We start from the raw sequence: 13,975 nt of genomic DNA on the forward strand, positions 1-13,975 counted from the left end.
TGATATTGCTGCTGGCTATAAAACACATAACCACACTTTTGTATTATTTTGGGCGGACTTGCAGAGTTTTGTTTGTAGGCATTTAAAGGTGTTTCTTAGATTGAAGGATTTTATAATAACAACAACAGCAATAATAATATTATTATTTTGATATTTTGTTGTACTAAGAAAATTGAAATATTTTAATTCTATAAAATTTTGAAAAGTGCAAAAGCAAGTTAACCTTTGTTACATGAAAAAAAAAATACATTGGTTATATCATTTACTTCATCGTCTCCGGCAGTTAATGTTTTTTTTTCTGGTTGTGTCTGTTTTCTCTTGTACTGCTCCTCTAGTTGTATTTGCATTTGTCAATTCTTTCTACATTTAATAAAAAATAAAAAAAGGAAGTCTATTTCTCTATTTCAATATTCTGTCTCCTGTTTTGTAATTCTGGCGTTTCAATAAAAACCTATTTTTTTAAAAAAAAGGAGCTGCGCAAGTTGATGTTAGCTTCCAGGGGAAGTATATTAAATGATTCGGTCCCCGCAAAAGACAGCAATGACAACTCTACACAGTCGGTTTCAGTCTTTATTTTATTCCTTTACTTATCAGCAGCTGCAACTCACAGCTGGCAACCTGCTGAAGCCCAGCAGTGTGAGCCTGGCCAGTACCTGGAGGGGAGACTCCTGGGAGAGCTGAGGCTGCTGCTGGAAGAGGTGTTAGTGGGGCCAGCAGGGGGCGCTCACCCTGCGGTCTGTGTGGGTCCTGATGCCCCAGTATAGTGACGGGGACGCTACACAGTTAAAAGGCGCTGTACTTCGGATGAGACGTCAAACCGAGGTCCTGACTCTCTGTGGTCATTAAAAACCCCAGGGTGTTTCTCGAGAAGAGTAGGGGTGTTACCCCAGTGTCCTGGCCAAATTTCCCCCCTGGCCTTTACCCATCATGGCCTCCTGATAACCCCCCTCTCTGAACTGGCTCCATCACTCTGCTCTCCTCCCCACTGAGAGCTGGGGTGTGGGGAGCGGACTGGCGCCTCATCCAGGTGGGGGTACACACTGCTGGTGGTGGAGGGGATCCCCCTGACCTGTACAGAGCTCTGAGTGGAGTGTCCAGAAAAGCGCTATATAAGTGTAAGCAATTATTATTATTATTATCCAAAACCTGTCAATCGCGAACAAACGGCTGGGTCACTGTTGAGTGACACCGGAGGCCCGGGTTCGAATCCCCAGGGGTGGAGTTTGACCTGAAACAACAGCGGCGAGAGCTACCTTATTATTATTATTATTAACACTTATCTTATGTGTGCATACGTTTGGCTGAAGCAATTATTTGCAGGTGGGGATCTTATTTTTGTTGTGGTATTAGATTCTTTAGCAGCTGATTGTCTGTATATTATGGTGCACTGTTGTTATAATACGGCCGTATATGTTATTTATTTGTGAGCTCTTGGTGTGCAAGACAAAATCCTACAGGGGCCAAAACGGTTAATTCAACTCAATCAATAAACCCTTTCAACAAACGATATCTTCTTGTCTTGAAACACACCCGACTTTCTCACGATCATTTCCAAAAACACAACAGTCCCACGCCTGTGCCAATGACGCGCTAAAAAACCCGAGAGCATGCTGGGAAGTAGGAGGGGCCTTGGCCAGCAATCGCCCACTCGATGACGTCACCGGGAAAGGCGGAGGAGGTGGCGGTGAGAAAGTCCCGTGCTTTTGTCTCATCAAAAGAAAGTTCGGGGAGATTGAAGAGGCTTCTGGGGAAAACGGAGTGAGACTCTGTTGAGTGGGAGGGCATGCCCGGACTTGTCCGACAGGAAGCCGATGCGGCACAAAACAGGAGCTGTTTATAGGCGAGCTGATCCTCAGTACACAGGAAACGGTGATACGCAGGAGGGGGGGGGGGCTGTAGGAGAATAATGAGCAAAGGAATTGTGTCGTAGTGTTTGGATAACAAGATGCATGACCTCATTCGCCAAGTGCCCTAGGTGGACTGTGCTGCTCAACTGTTATCAACGCCCTGTTTTATTACAAATTGCCCGTTAAACCTAAAATATTCCATTGTGCAGTCACTGTAGCTCCTATTGTAACAGGACTGTTCTACTGCACTGGGACTGTAGCCCCCAGTGTAACAGGACTGTCCTACTGCACTGGGACTGTAGCCCCCAGTGTAACAGGGCTGTTCTACTGCACTGGGACTGTAGCCCCCAGTGTAACAGGACTGTCCTACTGGACTGGGACTGTAGCTCCTATTGTAACAGGACTGTTCTACTGCACTGGGACTGTAGCTCCTATTGTAACAGGACTGTTCTACTGGACTGGGACTGTAGCTCCTATTGTAACAGGACTGTTCTACTGCACTGGGACTGTAGCTCCTATTGTAACAGACTGTTCTACTGGACTGGGTCTGTAGCCCCCAGTGTAACAGGACTGGTCTACTGCACTGGGACTGTAGCCCCCAGTGTAACAGGACTGTCCTACTGCACTGGGACTGTAGCTCCTATTGTAACAGACTGTTCTACTGCACTGGGACTGTAGCTCCTATTGTAACAGGACTGTTCTACTGCACTGGGACTGTAGCTCCTATTGGAACAGGACTGTTCTACTGGACTGGGACTGTAGCCCCCAGTGTAACAGGACTGGTCTACTGCACTGGGACTGTAGCCCCCAGTGTAACAGGACTGTCCTACTGGACTGGGACTGTAGCTCCTATTGTAACAGGACTGTCCTACTGCACTGGGACTGTAGCTCCTATTGTAACAGGACTGTTCTACTGGACTGGGACTGTAGCCCCCAGTGTAACAGGACTGTCCTACTCGACTGGGACTGTAGCTCCTATTGTAACAGGACTGTTCTACTGCACTGGGACTGTAGCCCCCAGTGTAACAGGACTGTTCTACTGCACTGGGAGTGTAGCCCCCAGTGTAACAGGACTGTCCTACTGGACTGGGACTGTAGCTCCTATTGTAACAGGACTGTTCTACTGCACTGGGACTGTAGCCCCTATTGGAACAGGACTGTCCTACTGGACTGGGACTGTAGCTCCTATTGTAACAGGACTGACCTACTGCACTGGGAGTGTAGCCCCCAGTGTAACAGGACTGTCCTACTGCACTGGGACTGTAGCTCCTATTGTAACAGACTGTTCTACTGCACTGGGACTGTAGCTCCTATTGTAACAGGACTGTCCTACTGGACTGGGACTGTAGCTCCTATTGTAACAGGACTGTTCTACTGCACTGGGACTGTAGCCCCTATTGGAACAGGACTGTCCTACTGGACTGGGACTGTAGCTCCTATTGTAACAGACTGTTCTACTGCACTGGGACTGTAGCTCCTATTGGAACAGGACTGTTCTACTGGACTGGGACTGTAGCTCCTATTGTAACAGACTGTTCTACTGCACTGGGACTGTAGCCCCTATTGGAACAGGACTGTCCTACTGCACTGGGACTGTAGCTCCTATTGTAACAGACTGTTCTACTGCACTGGGACTGTAGCCCCTATTGGAACAGGACTGTTCTACTGCACTGGGACTGTAGCTCCTATTGTAACAGGACTGACCTACTGCACTGGGAATGTAGCTCCTATTGTAACAGGACTGTTCTACTGGAGTGGGACTGTAGCTCCTATTGTAACAGGACTGTTCTACTGGAGTGGGACTGTAGCCCCCAGTGTAACAGGACTGTTCTACTGCACTGGGACTGTAGCCCCCAGTGTAACAGGACTGACCTACTGCACTGGGAAAACTTTTCAGACGTAAAGTTTTTCGCCATCCTCTGCCAGTAAGTTGGTGTTGTTTTCAAGAACATTCCAGAATCTGGAGGTTTCAGCAGAGACTGCAGAGCGCAGTTGCTATGGAAAATTCCACTGCATCGATCAGCGGCCCTCCCCCACACGGCTCCCAGCAGCCCTCGCTGCCAGACCGCAGCAGAGCCGTAGTGCTGCAGCAAAGCTGGAGCCTGGAATGTTCCAGGCGGTGATAAGTGTTCCCAACGACCATAAACCATCAATTTTTTAACCGCTTCATCCGATTCAGAGTCGTGGGAGGAGCCTATCCCAGTATGCAACGGGCACAAACCAGCATACACCCTTGTCAGCAGTGCATTACACAATAATAATAATAATAATAAAATAATAATAATAATAATAATAATAATAATAATAATAATAATAATAAATATAGCGTGTGTTTGGCTGAGGACCCAATAGTGCGAAGCTACCATCGGTGGGATTATGACTGAACGCCACTAAGTCAGAATCCCGCCTAAACGCTAATATGATAATAAATAATAATATAATAAATAATAAGTGTAGTCATAAAGCACAGTGAAAGCAACACAAAATAGCGTCGCGGATTCATTAAGTGAAACCATTGCATCCTGGTTTGTGGGGTTGATCGTGAAAAGATACATTCCCGACATTTCTGCCCGACACGGCAGATTTATGACCCCAGCTCTAAGTGGATTCAATTTCCGCCAAACGTCTCCCTCCACCCCACACAAAGGCGCCAGCTGTGCTTTGCGAGGTTATATTTTGGTACTGTTGTCCTCGTTGCAGGAGGCGCGGCGCTGCTGGTCAATGAGTCATCGGTGACATTGAAAAGTTCTGCCGTGAGAGAGGCAACAAGTTATTAATAATAAATACGGACAAACTTGATGCTGCCGGTAGGTTTTGAGAAGTGACGTGTTTTAAATCTATTATTATTGATCACAAATCGTAGTCATCTGCCAATCATACAAGACAGCTAGGGATTAACTGATATGGTTCAAGTGGGCAGCTGCGTCAGCAGACAAAAATATCAATTAACGGAACGAGGAAAGGTTTATTTCCAGGCTGAAAAGAGAAGAAAAGAAACACAACGTTTCGGCTGTGGAGCCTTCTTCGAAACGTTGTGTTTCTTCTGTTTTCAGCCTGGAATAAACCTTTACTCGTTCAGTTAATAATTGATATTTTTGTCTTGTTTTTTTTCAACTTTCCGTGAGTAATGCGTACAAATTCAGATTATGTGATAGCTCATCGTATATAGATATATTTTAATTCGCAGCTGTTAGAATTGTTAGATAGTTTAATTCCTTATTCAAGGAGCAATGACGTCAAGTACCCCCGCGCGTGGGGGACGTGCTGGACGCCGTGTTCTCGCGAGGCGCACGAGGGGTCAGCGGGGGGGTCAAAGGGCGTGTTACCCGCCTGACTTTTTTTTGAGTAAAAAAAAACACGCAAATGACCATCATTAGGGAACAAAAAGTCAAATTCCCTGAGTAACGTGGCAAAACACTACTTCGGACATTAATGTGACTGACATGAGGATATGTTGGAGGCCGAGGTGTCGATTTCGGAAGCACACTTGATCGTTTTTCGGTGGGCTGGTGAGGATTTTGGACGATGCGTTTTTTAAACTTTACAGTGGAAATGCCATAGTACTTATACTCCCATCGAAAACACGAAAAAAGAAGGTAAAAAAAGCACCACGGACACATGTAAACCCCCACTTGACGTGTTTAGGTTTGTAATTGTCTGCGGCTTCGTATTTGTTCCTTGTCTCGTTTTTGTTCGCTTTTCTGTTCTAGAAATGGTTTCTCCTTTCTCTGTACCGCTGCTCAATAAAACTTGGGGAGGTAAAAATCACGTTTGAATGGCGGAATCACAACGTGATGTGATTGAATTCGGTTATCAGGGTGCTTATAATGCACGTTTCCTCTGGCAATTCTGGTTTAAAAGATTATGCGGGCGGGGAATTTTCAGTGTCTACATAAAATACGTCATTGCAGCATCGCCATTTTGGGTATGTAATGCGTACGTTGCAGTATATTTCTTTTGAGGGACAAGTAATAGGTTAATTCCACGCTGAGAAAAAAAAAGAAAACACAACGTTTCGGCCGTATATTTCTTTTGTCTACCCCGAACTTTATCGCACAAAACACATTTCACATGAGGTACGCGGTCTAAGAAATGATCAGACTGTCAAAGTTTTTTTTTAAAAAAAGCTTTCCAAATGAGGTGATTGTCCATTATCGATCAGCAGCCAAGTGTATGACGGGGCAGGATTTGCACAATGAAAGAGCCCTTCCACGTTGCAGTATAGACACACTTTTTAAGTTTCACTATTGAGCTACTGCAGCGGGTGGAAAAGTTGCTGTTCTAATCGCCTCCCCCCGCTGGCCTTTAGGACGGCAACGCGACGCGTGATTGGCTGAGGCTGGACCCCAACCCCTCCCCTTTTTCTAGCTGGTTCGAACTGGTTCAGACAGCTCGAGGAAGTCGGTCACCTCTCCCCCCCCCCCCCCTCGTTCCCAACGGTCACCGTCTCTTTTCTTTGTATTACTCCGCGTAGACCCCCCCCCCTCGGTGATTCCAGTTAATTCCAGTTTTTTTTTTATTTTTCTTTCGTTAAAAAAAAACAAAAGCCTGAATAGATAAGAAATAGAGTAGAACTGCGAAATGGGGTTTCTGAGTGATATCATACTTTTTATTTGATTGCTTTGTGTAAAGATATTGAGGTGTAAGAGTTTCCGTATGTTGTTATTAAAAAAAAAACAGCATTTTCTTCCTCCGCCGACCGAATAACGAAATATTCACCATTGTCTTCAAGTATACTATAAAATATGAAACTAGTGATTTATCTTATTATTTACCATTGACGTATTTATAGTACATAACAGGACAGACAAAGGAATCTCTTGTCTAAACTCGAGAATTTTTGTGTTGTTTTCGCCACATTTTTCACCCCGGTTAATTTTTTTTAAACTGCGGAAACTGGCTTTTGGACACACTGGGACACATGAAAACCCGTTTAAAATGATCACATTCACAACACAGAACATTCAAAACGGTCGTTTAACCTTTTAAAAACGGATTTAGCACAAATGAGGACCCACATAACGCTGAATAACCCTCTTCTTCAAACCGTTTTGAACGATTTTTCAATCTTCTTATTATATTATTATTATATATCTTATTATTATATTCTCATTCTTTTGTGTGAAGAAATCTATTGTTAAAATTGGTAACGTTTATCAAACGCAGTCATTTGTGTGCGTGTGGGGGGGGGGCACTAATTACTCTCCCGCCCTCTGCGGTTGCGGAAGGATATTGGAAGGTAGTGGTGCGACGCAGCCCATGTCTATAAATACGCGTGCGCCCGCAGCCCTCGCTCAGATTGCCGGGCGATGGGAGGCAGCGGCGGAGGAGGCAGCAGGAAGGCGAGCAGCCCGATCACGTGACTCCGGGATGCGCGCGCTTCGGGCGCGTCAGGTTTGTTGGTCTCGAGCAGGCGGTGTAGGTCAGGTGAAATGGCGGATCAAAAATGACGACAGACGCAGCAGGGTAAAAACAAAAAAAAAAATTGACAATGGGTGAGGTTATTTCCTCTTCTTTTTCAGGATATTTGGAATATAAGTGTTGGAAGTTCAGGAGACCGGGGCGAGGGCTGGGGATATCTCTAGGGGAGGAACGGCCTCAAACAAAGTGTTTAGCGGGGAAGGAGTTAAATCTCGCTTTTGCCATTTAAGATGTGACCGGTCTTTAATCGCTGGAGAGAAGCCGAATCGGATTTTCTGCCAGTAGCACGTCTAAAGCTTTCTATGCTGGTGAAAAGGCAGGGCGGTGGCCGTTTTCAAGTGGAAGAGCTGTGGGTGTCTTATTTTACAGGTTGTAAAAGCCTTGGGAAAGAGTTACAAAAGATGACTGAAAAGCCAATGTCTCCGTGAGTGAGTTGTGGAGGGGGGGAGGCATCGTCCTCCTCATCGGGGTTTTGTTTTGATAACATCCAGAAGTTCTCAAGGTATCAGAGAGACGAATTTGAGGTAACTATCGCTGTGGGCTTGCTCGATGCTTTGCGAGTAAGAAAGCAGGGGGAAACGGCATTTTAATTCAGTAAAACAGTGATTTAAGGCTGGTGATGTGCGGAGGAAATTCGCTATGTGTGTGGGGAGGGGGGGTTACTGATCTATATCAGCTATTTCTTTCAAGGATATTGTGATTGCTCTCCAAAGCCGAGATACTTGATGAGAGGAATTTCCCCAAAGTATGGTAAAAATGTCTCTCCTAAGCATGCAAATCCAGACATCGACTGTGACGAAAGTATATTGAGCAATTCAGTGACATGCTCTTGTTTAAAGCTTGTGAATGTGCTCTTGTCTTTGTGGGGTTGTCCTGGATCTGTGGTGTGGGGGCTGGGGGGGGGAGATTTACACAACATTATCTTAGCCTTTTCACAGATCAGAGCCGCTCTGCTGTACAGGGCATGGAAATTTCCAGACAGGGGCTGAGCATGCTCAGTTCGCAACAGGGGGCGTGGCCTCCCTTGGCCCCTGGTGTTGATTGACAAGAGGGGAGGAGGAGCCACTGTGTGCTGGGAGGAGACAGAGAGGGGGCGCGTCCAGCCCTTGGGCATGACCACCTGGAGGTGCCCCTCTGAGGGGCGCAGTTGATCGCAGGGCCTTGGTTGTAACCGACCAAGCCTTGCGGGTTTGGCATGAAGCAGGTCGGCCGGTTCCGGTTCTGGCCTCAGGAGTCCTGGAGTTGATCCTTTTCGGCCATTTGGGGCATCTGTAGTGGCTACAGCAACAGCATCATCAGTGTCCTGCAGTTTAAAGCGATCTGATAACCCAGTCAAGTGGTGGTGTGACCTCAGGGAGGACTTGGTCACTCGGCTTGGGCCCTGCATGGTGACTGTTTTAATGAGAGCCAGGATTACCATGGAAACGAGAGAGGATGCATCTACTTGAGACGCCATGCGAATGTGGCTTGATTTAATGGAGAGCCTTTTAGCCCAAACCCGTTCGAAAAGGGGCCTTTTCATGGTTCGGTTGTGCAGCTGTTATCCGAGATTCCACAAGCCTGTCAGCCCCCCGATGGAAGCTAACCTGAGGAAATTGCCTTCTCTTTTTACTGTTAACTTTTAAAGGGTCCCTTGATTGGACTCGACATGCTTTGTGATAATGAAATTGGGCTGGTGGATAATGTTTGGTGGCCCTGTTACGATTCATAAGCCATGCACGTTAGTTTGACTTAAGAGACTTGAACTGGCTTACTTCATAGTTGTAATTGTTCTGTACCCCTATGATTGACCATCTGTAAAACTGTAGATGCTCTCATCAGGTTGCTGTTTGACCAGGTGGGAGTTTTATTTATACTGTTTGGCCACTGGATGGCAGTCATGCAACATTCTTTTGCAGATAGTAATGTAAACAAAGAACTTTGTTAAATAATTTAACCTAATCAAATTCTGTGTATTTACCATTGTATGAAGGAGTAATTCAGGATGCTTTTGTACAATAAGGTATTGATGCCTCTTATCTACTAAACAGCTGTGGTTTAACAAAAGCTGTTTTTTACCTCTGAGCTGCAACTTTATCCAGCCATCAGGATATTCCTTAGTTTAATTACACTTAGACTGTATTCTGGCTTTATAAAATGATCTTGCTTTTTATTGCACTTTACTCGGAGAAAAGCTTTTCCATGCTATTTAGTTTTTTAAAATTTCTTCGGATCCTGTTAACTTTTAATATAGCTGGATTTGACTTGAATGTGTATTCATATTTTTCCCCAAGATCCCCCTTCTGTGATGTGCACTGTAGGAACATTTTCCTCCTGAGCTGGATATGATCAAGCTTCACTCTAAGTCCATGTGATTTAGATGGGTTGTTGAACCTGTGTATTATTACTAGTCTTGGCTGATACAACCTTGCCAGTGTCTGGAAAGATCTGCCCAACTGACCAGTAGTCCTGGAGTAATGTTAACTTCAGTGTATCCTGAATCCTAGATTTGTAAAAGGAGTACTCACAGCTCCTCATCAGGTGTGACACCTAGCAATCATGATACTTGTGTATTTAACCCCTTTTTTCCTTTCAGGGATGTAAACAAAATAAGTTAAAATATTAAAGATTAAATTAAGTTTGTGGTGTAGAATGTCATTATTTTGGGAGGAGCGGGAAATCTTCATTCCTAGGTCCCTCTCGGTGAGCCATGGATTGGAGTCTTTATTTTTCACCAAGGAAAAGGCTGCAGTAGATGTCAAGTTTAGGTAAAGTATTTTTCATAAAACGATTTAAGATGGGTAATTGAAGGTATAAAGGTTAAGATGGTAAGCATGTACAAGATGTATTCTGTGAGCAAGTGCTGAATTGTAGTGCCAAGGTGTGATGTTGAATTGTATCAATGTATACAAACCTATTCCTCTAAGCTTTTTTTTAAAAAAAATCTGATTTGATGACGCTAGATAGGCAAAAGCTGTTGCAAAGTCTTGGAATACAGACTGACTTGAAGACTCCAGAAATCAAGATCAATATCCTGTGAGCCCTTAGGTTTTAAAATGCTTCTGAAGTTGAAACTAACCATTTAGTAACAATTCTGCACCCCAGACCATTGGGAATCCATTAGTATGGTTCTGTCTGATGTCTATAGTGAGACTGTGCTGCAACTAACCCGCTCAATGACTCGGATGTGTATGTTTCTTACCCTGTAGTGACATTCAACGATTGCATTAGGTGCTCGGAGCACATGCTGTTTGTATTTTAAAAGCTCATTGTAGGGATGGTTCTGTATCCCTACGTAACGGGTAGAGTTGGAGAGTCTTCAACCTGAAGCAGTTCTAGCTCCTGATGGTCGGGAGGATAAGATCTGCATGACGGTGGATATAAATGTCCCACTGTAAGAGAACACAGACTAAAAAGAGAAATTTGATTTTTCACTTCCCAGCTGTAACCAGCAGGTGGGGTTAAAGGTCACTTATTAAAACCCCGTAATGAGCTTTCAGACCTAGCATGAGTCTTCATTAGTTTACTATAGCCTAGCCTTTGGTTGAGTGCAGGAGGTCTAGGAAAGGCTGATCTTAATCACTATAGGATAATTGGACTGTGGATCATAAACTCTGAGAATTGTTTTAATTGAAGGTTACAGTTTAGATCACTTGTATCTTACTGGACAGTAAGAAATGTCCCTCGAGCAGTTGGCCAAGTGACCGCAATCTTGTTATAATGTATCATTTATGCTGGAAAAAGAAGTACCCGATGGAGGATACCAGTTAATTGAAAACTTTTCCCATTTAAGAGCACCACACTGGAAAATTAGGCCATGACTGCCCTTTATTTCCACAGTCATGTGAAAAACTGGAATTGTTAATGTAGACTAGGAATACAGTACTGGGCGAAAAGTTTTATTGGTTTGATGGTTTTTCTGTGAACTACTGGTCCCTTTACCTTTGAGGTATAAACTAACATTACCAGGAAGGGTGAAAATCTCAAACTGGTTAAAGGAAGATCAAAATGTTTTTATGTGAAAGGAACACTTAGTGTTACATGTTGCCCTTGAGATTTTCTTTCCAGGTACAGATAACGCAGATATGAGAGTTATTAAAATATTGATAAATTGTTAACCAACCGTATTCAATTTTGAATGTCCTTGAAAAATGTATGGTTCATCAGGGTTTGATGTATGTGGTTCTGTGGGTGTTACTAATAGACATAACCTCAGTATTTTTAGGATGATTTTGGAATAGATGGGATTTGCTTATTTTAAAAATAGTTACAAATCTTGATCCTGGGTTGTGAGCTCTTTATAATATTAATTGGTCATTAATGCAAACAAGTAAAAACGGGTATTTCACAGGCTTTAATTTTAATTGGTCCAATTAGTCACTGCATGTGGCAGTAGACTTGTTCTGAAGTTTAACCACGGTAGGGATCCTTTGCATTAAATGTTTAAGCTAGACAACAGTTAATATTTAAAGCTTTAGACTGTTTTAATTAGCTTCAAGCATTTACAAATTTTTACAGGTAATGTCAAATTTTGCAAACATTCCTTTCTTCCAGCTAACCGATTACAATCTGAAGGTTTTCTGATTAATCAGTTACATGCAGATTAAATTTAGGCTTTGTACATTCAGTGATTAACTACGTTTAGAGCTCCAGCCATTAGTGGAAATGTTTCACTGATCTCCAATTGGCTTATCTCTTAACAGTGGCATCCTTATAAGAAAATGTTATTTACTTCAGTAAATTGACATGCTTTTGATGCAACTGATCGAGTCTCAAGTTGAGTTGCAATTAGCTTTCAGAATACACTGAATGTTATGTTCAGTTCTCAACTATTTAAGCATTGTCACTAGAGCTTTGAGCTTGGATGAAATATTGCTGGATAATGTGGGAGCAGGCTTCCTGCCATTTAAATTAATTAAAATAACATTTAAATAGCTGTGAAGAAAACGGATGTCTGACGGGCAACTTTTCATCACAAAGGTAAGATCCTTAGTGTTCTGAAGTCTTCTTGGAAAGGAAAATGCATCCTGCTTCAGAATAGCCATTGAAGGTTTTCCTGCAATAGTTCAGTGCTCTTCAGTCTGGGAGAAGTCGGATGTCCACGAAGGTATCTGAGCATTTAAAATCAACTGGTTTCCTGCCTTTTTTTATGGAGTCCTGAATTACGTGACAGATGGGAAGGATGAAAATGGTTTTAAAATGTCTTCAATTCTTTCATGATAAATGGGTATATGAACGTAAATAATTCCAAACTTAAATGGTTTATCAATTGTTTAGATCAGTGGTAGCTATAGTTAACCCTTGTGTCCGATGTTATGTGCTTGGTTACATAGACAGTCTCTGAATCCCTCTCTTTTGAGACTAGTAGTTTAATGTTGGGAGTCCCTCTGCTCTCCTGAGTCTGGACTCCATGTTTCCAGCTCTCTGTGGATAATCCCTGGCTCTGTTGGGAAGAGATGAAGTCTTAGCCCTTCAGTGTTATAAATAAAGTGATCAAGTTTAAAATTAACATTCCCTGTTGTAGTCGAGTGACATTTTTCTGACTAGAAGCTGGCTGACCGGCTTTTATCTGCAGCTTTGAAATTTGAGTCTCAGCAGTGATGTGATATCTAATGCTTTGTAACTGTTAATAGAACATATCTTGATTTATTATTCACTTGGGAAAAATTGGACGCCTAGAAGGTAAACCTTAAGTCTTGCATTTATAGATCTGTATATTTTGTGCAGTGTATTGCAATCTTGATTGCTTCATGTAGTTTTCAGGTATCCATTAGGTCTTTATAAGTCCAAATTTATAATTGGGGTTGTTATAGAATGCAGCACTTCAAAGCTGGGGTGTCTTTAATACTGCCCCTACTTAGTGCAGAAAGATTGAGTCTTCCTTCACTGGATTTCATGTTCACCATCAATGAGCTTTTTATCAACAAAATTCTGTTTTGACAGTTGAAAATTAATTTCAGATTTGACGTTAATGTGTCGTAGTTAAAAGCTCATGTCTCCTTCAATTTGCTTACCTTCCTGTAAGTCAATTTGGTTTTTGGTTCAGTGTGCAATCGACAGGTGTCTTTATCGGTAGGTGAATTGGGAGAAATCGTCTAAGTGTTTAGTATGGCTTTGGTTTAAGGTTTGATAAAGAATCTGGTTTATTCTTAAGAAAACAGTGTTACTACATGTGACTTCCCTTCTCTGGCTAAATCATTCTTTAAAACTGGATTCAAAATTAACAAGAGATGTCAAACAGGTAAAATTTCTTCAAGTGGCTTAAAATTTAGAAAATTTAAAATAGTGTAGCTCACTACTCTAAAAAAACTCAATCCCTTTGGGATAATCTTCCAGGTTAATGTTTTATTAATATTCTCTTATGAACGAATTCCCCACTTCAGTTTAATTGGCTTTTCGTTCCAGAGGTTAGATTTCAGTGTGTTTATTATTGAGTGAAAACGAAATTGGAGAAATCTACCCAAAGCACTTAAAATGGGTTAAATGAGTTGTTTTGGTGAAGCCTGAGTCTATTTACTAAATGGTCTTTAGAAATTTGCAGACTTCATTTTACATCTGAGAGTCTTGAGCAAGTGAGGATTGAATCGGGTTTATTTCTAAGAAACTGATGGTGTTACTGCTAGATGTGTCCCCCCTACTCTGGATAAAACATACAAATTAAATCAATTAACAGTGAGTGAATTCATCTCCCCCCCCCCCCCCAAAGTTATAAATGAATCTTTAGTGCC

At 42.7% G+C, this 13,975-nt stretch overlaps 1 long non-coding RNA gene across 1 annotated transcript in view; it reads left to right on the plus strand.

Moving 5' to 3' along the window:
• Window positions 1-6,261: 6,261 nt before the first annotated feature.
• The window catches only part of LOC148646697 (uncharacterized), a 32,879-nt gene continuing 25,165 nt past the window's right edge, over window positions 6,262-13,975 (plus strand). The window contains exon 1 of the long non-coding RNA XR_015927775.1: window positions 6,262-13,970. This is a non-coding gene — a long non-coding RNA (uncharacterized LOC148646697). The remainder of the gene's footprint in view (window positions 13,971-13,975) is intronic.

Source organism: Lepisosteus platostomus, chromosome 16 (assembly GCF_059453375.1).
Source record: "Lepisosteus platostomus isolate fLepPlt1 chromosome 16, fLepPlt1.hap1, whole genome shotgun sequence".
Lineage (NCBI taxonomy): Eukaryota > Metazoa > Chordata > Actinopteri > Semionotiformes > Lepisosteidae > Lepisosteus > Lepisosteus platostomus.